Below are 12,021 nucleotides of genomic sequence, written 5' to 3' on the forward strand. Positions count from 1 at the left end.
CTCTAGGGTGCACAGCTGCTTGGCTTAGCCGAGGCACTAACCAACGAGGAGGTGATGTGTTGATTCAGCTCAAACCCAGGGGACATGACTGTTCTGGGTGGCTGAGCCACTTTTTTCTAAGATGCAAGGCACCCCTGCAGCTAAAGTGCAGGGGATCGTGGCTGCTATAGACAGCCAAGGCACCATTTCCCAGGAGGCAGACTAAAGCTTCAAATCACACACTGGAGGAGCATGACAGCTCTGGGTGGCCAAGCTACCATTTTCCCTGGAGGCCTTGCATGCTTCAGCCCTGGCCCTGAGGGGCAGGGGACAGCTGTAACCAGAAGAGGTAGATGTGGTGGCTTGATTGCAACTTGGACCGATGGAAGAAGATGTAGCAGCAGTTTGGCTCATTGATGGTGGTCCACCAGGTAGGGGTGGTTGAGCTCTGGAATGAGAGGGTGCTGCGGCCACTCACCTCTGAAAAAGGACATCCTCTAGCAGCAGTTCCAGTTTCAAGAAGGCATAGCACAGTAGCTGTGTTGACCGAAGCGGGTGGCGTATAGTGTTAGCTCCTTTTCAGGGGGAAGCATAGCTCTGTGTACTCAGCTGGGCTTACTGCCTGTGAGGACATATTCTTGCATGAGGAAGTTCCCTCCTGGTTCTGGCTGCTCCTGGCTTGGAAGTAGGGTAGTGGAGGCCAGGTGTTTACTTCTATTCTCTGTGGCCATCCTGGGTTTATACGCTTTGCAGGGTTTTTGCTACTTTTGATGTACTCAAGTACTTTCCTTTGCTTACTTTAATCAACATGTAGTTGTTTATTATTTTGACTATCTTTCTAGGGTAAGAAACGACCAGAACTGAAGGCTTCTAGATGGCTGTGTTGCAAATGTTACTCTTGAATTGAAGCATTTTGAATTTGGGCCATTCTAATAGGTGAGTAGTCATGTCTCATTTTTATTTGAATTTTCAATTTCTTAATGGCCTATGATATTGAACATGTTTCCATATCCTTACTTGCCATCTGTGTATCTTTGATGAGATGTCTGCTCAGGTCTTTTGCCATTTTTAAATTGGGTTGTTTGCTTTCTTATTGTCGAATTTTAAGAGATCTTTGTATATTTTGGATAACTGTCCTTTATTAGGTATGTATTTTGCAAGTATGTTCTCCCAGTCTTTTCATTTTCTCATTCTCTTCATTTATTTCACAGAGCAAAAGTTTTTAATTTTTATTACTTTCAGCCTATCAATTGTCTTTCTTGTGTCATGGCTTTAATATTGTTTCTAAAAAGTCATTTCCCTACCCAACATCACCTGGATTTACTCCTATACTTTCTTTTAGGGGTTGTATAGTTTTCCATTTTACTTTAGGTTTATGATATATTATGAGCTAATTATTGTGAAAGGTGTGGAGGTCTGGATCTAAACCCATCCTTTATTTTTTCGTTTGGATGTTCAATTGTCCCACCATTTGTTGAAATGACTATTGCATTGCTTTTGTTCCTTTGTCAATCATCAGTTGAATATATTGATGTGGATGTACATTTGGGCTTTCTGTTCTGGCCGATTGATCTATTTGTCTGTTGTTTCACTAACACTTCACGGTCTTGATTAATAAAGATTTATACTAAATCTTGAAGTCAGGTAGGGTCAGTAATCCAACTTTATTTTCCTTCTCTATTGAGTAGGCTATTCTGTTTTATTTATTTTTTTATTGTCTTTCCATATGAACTTTGAGATAAGTTTGTCAATATAAAGAAAATAACTTGAAGAGATTTTGGTGGTGGCAATTATATTGAATCTATAGATCCAGTTTGGAAAAAAATGATATCTTGACAATATTGAGTATAACTAGTGAAAAATCTGAACACTCTCTCCATTTATTGTTTTTCTTTGATAGCCTTCATTAGAGTTTTATATTATGCCTTATAAAGATTAAATGCATATCTTGTTAGATTTATACCTAAGTATTTAATTTTGGGAATGGTAATGTAAATAACATTGTGTTTTTAATTTCATGTTCTATTTGTTTATTGATGATATATAAACAAGCAACTGAGTTTTGGAATACAAACATTGTATTCTGCAACCTTGCTATAAGTGCCTATAGTTCCACATGTTTTCTTATAGATTCTTCCAGATTCTCTACATAGAAAATAATGTTATCTGCAAACAGTTTTATTTATTTCTTCCTAACGCTTTTTCTTCATCTCTTTATTTATGTGCTTCTTTTTTTCGTTTTTCGATTTGATGAATTACAATAATTTATTTTCTAGTAATTAACTAGCATTGCATACTTGGGATAAAACATATCTGGCTGTGGGTATAATTCCTTTTATACTTTGTTGGATTCAATTTGCTTACATTTTACTGAGGATTTTTGAATCTATGTTTATGAAAGATATTAGCCTGACCTTTTCTTATAATGTCTATGGCTGGTTTTGATATTAGTTAATGTTGACTTCATAGAATGATTTAGGAAGTATACCATCTTTTTCTATCTTCTTGAAGAAATTATAGAGAATGGGTACAATTTTCTTCTGAAATATTTGATGGAATTTATGAGTGAACTTATCTGAACCCAGTGCTTTCTGTTTTGGAAGTTTATTTATGTTGAATAAATTTATTTAATGGATATTAGTTTATTCAGATTGTTATATGAATTTTGCAGATTGTATTTTTCAAGGAATTGGTCTATTTCATCTAGTTTTTCAAATTTGTGAAATTCTAAATTTCTGAAATTAGATTTGTTTATAGTATTCCTTTATTATCCCTTCTGTGCCCATGGGATCTATAGTGATGACTTATCTTTTATTTCTGATATTAGTGTTTTTTCTCTCTTACCCTTCACCCCTATAGTTATCATGGCTAAAAGTTTATAAATTTTATTGATCTACTCAAGTAAATAGCTTTCGGTTTTATTGATTTTTCTCTATTATTTTCTGTTGGTTCACTGATTTCTGGTTTAATTTTTATTCTTTTCTGCTGCTTCCTTTTTGGATTTAATTACTCTTCTTTTTCTAATTTCCTAAGGTAGAAACTTGGAGCATTGATCTAAGATGTTTTTTATTTCTGATAAAAGCATTCAATGCTATAAATTTCTAAGCACTGCTTTCACTGTATCCCACAAATGCTGATAAGTTGCATTTTCATTTTCATTTAGTTCAAAACATTTTTTTAAAAATTCCCAGCTTTACTGACACATGCCTTAGTTTTTTTTTTGTTGTTTGTTTGTTTGTTTGTTTGTTTTTTAATTGTTGTTGCTATATACCAGATACTGGGTAATTTATAATTAAAATTATGTATTTGACTCACAATTCTGATGGTTCAAATTTCAAGATTGGGCATCTGCACTTGGAGAGGGCCTCTTGCTGCTTCAACTCATAGCAGAAAGTAGAAAGGGAGTGGGCATAAACAAAGAGATCACAGGGCAGATAAGGGAAAAGACAAGAGGGTCTAATAAGCCAAACTCACTTTTATAACAACCCACTTTCCAGTAACTTATTTAATCTCATGAGACTGAGAACTCACTCCTAGAAGGGGGCACTAATCTAGAGGAAACTAATAAGGAATCTGCTTACATTATGCATCTTTTCTTGCATGTTATCTACTTTTCAAATAAAAAGCCTTAGCCCATTACTCACAGTTTTGTTTGTTTGTTTAAATTTCTGGTTGGTTAATTCTAACATTCCTTCCATATCTGATTCTGGTCCTGAGGCTTTTTCAATCTCTTCAAACTGTGTATTATTTCTTTTAGTATGCATTGCAGTTTTTTATTGAATAGTGAACATGGTGTTTTAGGGGAAAAAGGAACCAGAGTAAACAAATATGTCTTTTTAAATGTAGTAGTTAGATGTGTGGAAAAGTATATTATAGTCCTATTATTTGATCTCAGCCTTTAGATGAGCATATGTCCCTGATGGTGAATTTCACTAGTAAATATCAGGCCTTTTCCCTTCTTAGATGGGGCAGAATGGCTAGAGTGAGCTAAAATTGAGTATTTTCCTTTCCCCACGTGGAAATATGTAGCAGGCATCTACATCTGGAATAGGATATTTTTCTGCCCTGAAGTAGGTTAGTCTCTGAGAAAGCCACAGCAGCTTGGACTCTAATAAAATAGTTTCTCTTGGAGGGCAGGCCTCATTTAGAAGAACAGGATGCTCTGGCATATTTCAAAATAATTTTTTTCCCTCCTCCTGCTGGACACTTATGGGGATTTTTCTCTGATACTTATTGTGTGGCGGTCCCCCTATGACTGAGTTCAACCCCTGATTTTTAACCCTCAGAGTTATCTACACCGAGTCTCCAAAAATCCATCAATCATAGTTTAGGTTTTCCTGCTCAGGCAGGTGTTCTCATGAAGGTTAATGTCATTATCATTCAGTACTCACTTAAACCATTAGCTTGTGGCACCTGAACTTCCCTCTCTCTCTCCCTTAAAACAAAAGGATCACTATGTCTTTACTCTAAAAAGTCTCAGAACTGCTTTTGTTTAGACCCTCATTTTTTTGTTCCAAAATGTATATTTTTTCCACATCTTCCTAACTCTACCACCAATTGCATATATTACATAAATTTTTAAAATAGATCATATCATACTCCTACTTGAAATCTTGAGTATTTTCCCATTGCTTTTAGCATCTTAAGCCATACTCCTGGGAATAGCATGGAAGGTCCTTCATAATATGGCCCAAATCCATTTTCATCTTGCACCTCCTCCCACTGCCCACAGTTCTGACAAAATAGAACTGCAACCATTCTCAAGAAAAGATTGACATTTTTATGTTGATGCTTCTATCCACATGGAAATTGGTTCTGGATACGACACTTCTTTCTCCAGCTAACAAATGTTATTTCATCCACCAAATATATTCTTCATTAGGAAGAATTTCCCTAACACAGCAAGCTGACTTTGTCTCTTCCTTGTGCGTGGTCTCCTAGTACAGTTTTCACAATTCTGCCATAGCTGTTAGATCATCGTATTGCATTTATTTATTTACTCATTCTATTTCCTCAGAGAGAAAGGCAGCCTCAAGAGTGATGTGTGCTTCATTTTTGTCTTCAGCAGTTGACATAGTGTCTAACCATGAGCAGATTCTCAATTAAATTCTTTTTTATTAAAAGAAATTAATCTTCATTGTTTTAATTGTTGGCTTAATAACTTAAAATTGAAAGGCTAGGACAGTTGCTGGAAGGTTAACTATAGGTGCATAATGACCTTTCAAATGTTTACACTGCTTAACTTGTACCAGGAAAGAACCAGAATAAAGTTCTACATTGTTAATTAGAAGCAAGAAATCAGGATTCTTTCTCCCACTGTGGATAAGAATTAAAGAAAGTTTGTGTAGCATGATATCTAGGACATAAAAGATACTCACTACATGGCAGCCAAGAGAAACTTTTAAAAACTAGAATCTAGGTTAAATCCTCGATTATTGGCAGATGCAATTCTCAAATTCTTTTTAGGCAACAGATGCAACTTATTAAAAATTTAATGCTGCAGCAAAGAACTACTGAAAATGAATCAAACAGAAACCTGCCCCCGCTTAGGGTATAATATAGGGTTGTCATACATTTATCTCAGTCTGCTTTCTCTAACCATGGATTCTTTAATATTTCTATAATGCTCTATGCTAACCAAAGTGTATGGATGTTTCTTTGCAAAGGTGAAGCTCTTGACAGCTCTGGAAAGTAGGTAAGACAAGTGTAACTTTCTTAGTTATAGAGAGAAGGGGAACTGAGTCACAAGACAGGAAAAGCTCAGGATCACAGAGCAAGTTAATAACAGAATTGGGAAAAGTACTTATCCTCATTTTACTCCAATTTCCTTTCTTCACTTAATGTTATTTATTCAAAATAACAAAGATATTTTATAAAATGATGAGCCATATAAAAACTTTGCTTGCAATGTCTATGACAGGAAACAGGATTAATACATATAAGCCATGTTTAAACTACAGATGTTAAAAAGCCATTTTAGATGACTCCCAGGAAAACTAAAAATTCAGTTAAAGTAATCTGTTCTGGCTGATTAGGTTTTTACAGTAATAACAACTACAATAAGACTTGACCTTGAATTTCCACAATGTCTTTCTTTTCCAGAGTTCAAAATGCCATCACAAAAGTTATCTGACATGCTAGTGATGGACCTGAGAGGGTTTGTCGTAGAGAACATCTATTCAGAGTAGGCTGGGTCTGTTATTGACTCTTAAAATTAAGATAATCAATGAATCTGCACTGTGGCTCATTCACTGTCATGTTCAGCAGCAACCTCCATCTGAAGGCATTTAATTCATTTGATGTTCTAAACATATCATATGCCGTACAGGCCATTTTATAAATGGAATTCTACCAATCCTACAATAAGCCTTATATTCTTATCAATGCAATATAAATACTAAGGATTTTCTTTCTACTTGTCATGATAAAGTTAGTCCTAATGCTTTAGCTAGCAAATAATAGTGAGACACCAAAACACTGAATTTACTACAGGTAACCTTGTTTCCTGAGATACAGATAAACTTTTCTTTTAACCCCTCAGCTAATTCTTTCTGCCACCCATTCTAACCAGGGAGCATATTAATTACTCTCATTCATCACAAGTTTAGCCTTATGAATAAATAATACGTCTACTTTTCTCTAAAAAATGTAACAACTTTTAAGTCTTTCCAAGAAGAGGGTTCCCATCCTTCTTTTAGTTAGAGACACAACCCCATTGACTTAGATGGAAGATCCTAGTGTAACAATCATACTGTGTTCATTGACTTGCTTGGCCAACTGAACAATCCTTCTCATTCATCAAGCAGTAAAGAACTCACCCCAAACTTGGCCCACACACCAATATGGGCACCAGCAAACCTGGCCTCTGTGGAGGATTTTAAGGGAATTTCAGGCTGTTGGTATTCTGCTTCAGTTTAATCACATTGCTCTAGTTTGGAGGTCAGATCCTGAGTCAATTAAATTACTTTTGCAAAGTCACAGAAACTGTAGAATTTTTCCCAAGATTGAAAATAGTGCCTACTATAAAGTAACTAAATAGAAAACAAGTTGTAGTTACAATAACGAACTGAGAATTGAAGTGGGGGATGAGTGAAATATGCAACTGAATAATCAGACATTCAAGAAGCAATTTAAAAAATAAAATTATATGGCCATTTTATATGCTCATTTCATTCTTCTTTGCTGCTATCATTAAATGTATTTCTGTTATATAAAATATTGGTCACATGGTAAACATGTATATATATTTAAACATATACTATGTTTGAAATAAAATTTAACGAAGTCCCAGAGAATGTTATCTCAGATTCTGAGGCTTTGGAAGTGTATTCCCAACGGGAAAAGATGATGTTATAAAGCTTTCTGTTTAAACTGTTAAAATTCCAGGATTCTTTCATGAAATGACGGCTAGAACCTTGAACAGAGCTCAGATTTCTTGGCAGAATCTTCAAACTAGAATATGCCTGGGAAGTTCCCTTGATAGCAAAAGTTGTAACTGATCTTGTGACTGAATTTCTGAGAGTTTAAAATATATTTGCTGAGTGGTATTGTCTGTACCAACAATATTATTAAGATATGGCAAGTTTATAACTAGATTGACTTCTAGAATAGAAAGACTTGCAAGTGGCAAAAATCACTGTCCAGGATCAGTCTCAAGAAAAGGTTGTTTTAAATTACCTCCTGTTTTAATCATTTCAGAGAATGAGAGGAGAGGTGAAGAGAGGATAGCAAAGGAAAGGAAAAGAGAAAAAAACACCTGAAGCCAGAGATGTTTCCATAGGTGTGATTAGCTATTTCACAGCCATATTGTTGCTTCCCTTAATGCTAGAAAACTAGGAATAAGGAAATCTCCTTTCCTTTTGGTGTAGTTCAGTATTCCAAATTTGTACCCTCTCGATTTAAATTTATAATTGTTATTTAATCCGAAGGACTTATTTATGGTTAGAAAATTGAGGAACACTGCATCACCAATAAGAATATTTTTGATTATCATCATTATTACAATTGTTGTTATTTTCTGTCTGGTAAGATGGAGGAGGTAGCACTGCATAAAATCATAAAAGGATCTCTTTATGCTTCCTATTCCTCCTAGGCAGTTACTTATTATAATTAACTAGACTTGCATACACAAACAGAAATCCTCTTAAAGATATCAATAAGGAAATTTATCATTAATCTACTTTAGGCCAATTATTCTGTATCAAATAGCATGTGGGCAATGCTGTGTTTTCATCACTTAGATTTTGTCATAGTCTAAGTTGGATCCTGTTCTAATCTTGCACAGTAAGTAATAGTTTCCTTATTACTGGTGCCATACAACTCTTCTCTTTTTCCTATTATCCTCCCTTAAAATAAAAAGGTTACATCTGTTTATGATATTTATTTATATATAGACACACATTTCTATATAAATATATTATGAGAAATAAAAATAGATAAACTATCCATGTGGCATAAAATTTAGAAGATACAAAAGGATATTCATTGGAAAACAAGTCTCTTTTTCCCCTACTCACCAGGCATCTAGATTCTCAGAAACTGTCATAAGTGTCTTGAATGTTTTTAAAACTTTCAATGCATTTGCAAGCATAAATGTATATGTAGTTTTATGTGAGTTTGTACATTTTTAATATTCTCAGGCATTGCACAGTTTTCAGTAATATGTATGTGTGTTTAATTATAAACACACATTTTAGAAATGATTCCCTAAAATAATCTATAGATGTGTCCCATTATTTTTAAAGTTGGCACAGCATTCCAGTGTAAATATAACCTCAATATTTTAAAGTGCTTTTATTTGTCTTGTTTAATGATTCTTGCCCTAAATTCAATCTTTCCTAAATTAAGGCTATAATTATTTTGTTTGCTTTATATTTATAGAGGATCTCCCTCAAAATTTAATAAACTAATAGTTATATTTTAATTCTTAGATTTAAGCTTTTACTGAGCATAAACTTTCATGTTGTTGAATACATTTTTGGTTGTCTACCCCATGGCCATCCCCCACCACTTTTATTTCCTTTGTCTCATGATAGAAGCAGAAAATTATTGCCACTCCTCTCTAAATTCCTGTGGGGCAGGGGTTAGCTATGTGAGAAAGTCCTGGTAAAAAGAGTGTCTTCCAGGGAAGTTCTGGGAAGCATTTTTTTTCAAGGCTAAAGGAAATGGTGTGCGTGAAGAAATCCATGTTGATCTTATTTCTTTGAAAGATGTGTGAGAATGAAAAGCTTGGAACTACCTTGCATCCTTGATGTGACAACGCTGCGGATAGTATGATAAGGGTGGCTATGTGAAAAGAGGAACAAAGTTATCTTTGAGTCACAATTCCACATTCATTTCACTTATCTCCAGATTTCTTGTTATATGTGGAAAAGTAAACTTTGTCTTTACATGATTTTTAGTTGGGCATTTTGTGACTAGCAGTCAAAGACATTCGAACTCACAATGTCTCTAACATACTGCTAAGCATGGTGCATGCAAGAGTACATGCATATTCTCTTTGTGTCTGTTTGAGATAGACTCCATATCTTTCTGTATTCATCTTGTAGTTCTTTACTTGTTGAGTGTCTTAGTCTGTTTTTTTTTTCTTGCTGCTAAGACATGGTTTTTTTTTTTTTTTTTTTTTTTTTTTTTTTTTTNTATCACAGAATACCTGAAGCTGGGTAATATATTTTTAGAAAAAGGCTTATTTGGCTCACAGTTCTGCAGGCTGTACGAGTTGCATGGCACTAGCCTCTGCTTGATTTCTGATGAGGGCCTCAGGCTGCTTCCACTCATGGTAGAAGGTAAAGTGGAGCTGGCTGTGCAGAGATCATGTGGTAAGAGAGGAAGCAAGAGAGATGGGGTTAGGTGCCAGACTCCTTTCAACAAACAGCTCTCTAGAGAGCCCTTAGAAAACTAATAGAGGGAGAATGCACTCCCTTCCAACAAGAAAGGGCATTAATCAATCTATCACTGTGAGATACAGCTCCATAACTCACACGCTTCACATTAGGGAGGTAGGGGTAAGGCTAATGATGAAGGCACATACAATAGATATTTTTATGTAATTTGAGTATGAACCTTTTTTGCAGGGGTTGGTTAAGGTAGTAATAATTAGTAATATTGAGAGATTAGGGCTATTACAATAGTGGAAAAATACATGCTTGTTACTTTTATTTGGAGTTGTACCAGTGTTTTTGGTTCCTAAGACCAATGGATGACTCTAATCCTTTAAAAGTTAAGAAAGCCATGTTGTTAGGCATGAGGGCATGAGTAAGTAGTTCTTGGATACTTTCTCGGTAGATAAGAAGTTGCAGGTTTCTATTATTAGGTCCATAATCTAATGTTTTGGTTAAACTATAGCTATAGCATGAAAATCCCATCATAATTGTAGCCTTTAAGGATATAGGAAGACAGGTGCAAGATGTATAAAGATGAATGTATTTTCTCATGTAAAGCAAGGTTTAATGCTGTTAGTGTAATATGCAAGTGTCCTCATTGTGTTGTGATTAGCATAGATAGTAAATAAAGGGCTGTCATTGGCATATTAAGTCCTATAAGCGTAAGAGTGATATTTAATCAGGAGAATGAAGCCATAGTTACAAAAAGTTCTCCTCTCCACCTCCAACTTTGTGAATCAAATTTCAACATGAGATTTGGAGGGGACAAATATCTAAAGTATAGCATTACCTAATGAACATTTTTACTAGAATCCTGTGTTAACAATTACTTTGGTTATGCTCCCTTATAACCATTAGTGAACAATATCTATCTTTATACTCCATGATAAAATAAATAGTTATTAGCAGAACTACTGATGACTTCTTTATAACAGGCTTTAAAATTCAAAAAATATTTATGAATAGGAGTAAAATATTACTACATAAAATCTCATTCTGCATAATTCTCTTTTTCTTGGCAAAAAGGCTGATTTCCTTTGTGAAATGAAAATGCCTAAGAAACATAAAAGACCTTAATGACATGTGGCTTTTTAAAATTGTATTTTATGATACTAATGCATTAAGTCCAAGATAAGCTCCATTTGTGGGGTTTCTTTTAGTCATTTAGAGAAACAATACTTGTTAAAGGTTAATAACATTGCTTGTTTTTTAAAAAAAGAATATAGTGTATTTTATGTTAGTCTTTTTCTTAAGAAATGGCATAAAGATATTAAGAAAAATGTGATTGCAGTAAAAGTTTATCTGACTTCTGTCTCCTGAATAACTAGAGACATTAGAAGAGATAAGAACAGTGGTTTGGCCAAAAGTTCTGATTAGGTACTCTCTAGCATGATGATATAAAGCAGAAGGCGCTGACATGGCAAACCCCAGAAAAGTCTTTTGGAAAAAGAATACTCAAGTCTCAGCCACAAAAATCAGCACATAGCATAAAGGGCAGGAATGTGTGTATTTCTCCAAGAAGCAATGGCCAACCTTAAACAAGATTTGAAAGGCATATAAGTCAGAAATAAAGTAGATCCTGGATGTTTACTGTGAATGATTCCATCTGCAGGTGCGTAGATGGCAAATGAACATATTAGAGTGTAATAACAGAACAGAGTCTAAGCAAAACGGAATTCTGCATTCAGGAATTGACATAGAAAAGGATCATGCTTTATTGATAATTCTTCAAACCCTGACTTTATTCTCTTCTCTAAAATGGTACAGATAGTTCAATAATGAAACAAAGCAACATACAAGGAATCATATACCAAATCATATAATAAAAGTCAAAGTGAATAGCTGCTCTACAAGATCCACTTGTAGCTAGGTGGTAGCCTCTTCATCTCAGAGGTCAGAGGAAAATGTAAACAACAAGGATTGTTGGATGAAAATGCCATTGAAAAATTTTAAAGGGAGAATTAGATGGGACTAATGCAGCCACTTCACATTTGTTTGATAGTCATGAAGCTATAAAATCCATTGAGAAAGAATGCATAAACATTCTATTGCAGTTAATTATGTGGCATTACTATGAAAATAACTATTAAATTTTAGAGTCATAAATAATTTTACTGCTACAATTAGACAGTGAAAAAGAATTGTTGCTATTCACTGGCAC

At 34.6% G+C, this 12,021-nt stretch overlaps 2 long non-coding RNA genes across 2 annotated transcripts in view; one reads left to right on the plus strand and one right to left on the minus strand.

Annotated features, from left to right (window-relative positions):
- Positions 1–910, plus strand: part of LOC119469533 — a 141,276-nt gene extending 140,366 nt beyond the window's left edge. Inside the window, exon 3 of the long non-coding RNA XR_005198356.1 lies at positions 822–910. This is a non-coding gene — a long non-coding RNA (uncharacterized LOC119469533). The remainder of the gene's footprint in view (positions 1–821) is intronic.
- The window catches only part of LOC108296003, a 290,157-nt gene that overhangs the window by 9,706 nt on the left and 268,430 nt on the right, over positions 1–12,021 (minus strand). The window contains exon 5 of the long non-coding RNA XR_005198352.1: positions 3,295–3,359. This is a non-coding gene — a long non-coding RNA (uncharacterized LOC108296003). The remainder of the gene's footprint in view (positions 1–3,294; positions 3,360–12,021) is intronic.

This window comes from Cebus imitator, unplaced genomic scaffold, assembly GCF_001604975.1.
Source record: "Cebus imitator isolate Cc_AM_T3 unplaced genomic scaffold, Cebus_imitator-1.0 Scaffold19, whole genome shotgun sequence".
Lineage (NCBI taxonomy): Eukaryota > Metazoa > Chordata > Mammalia > Primates > Cebidae > Cebus > Cebus imitator.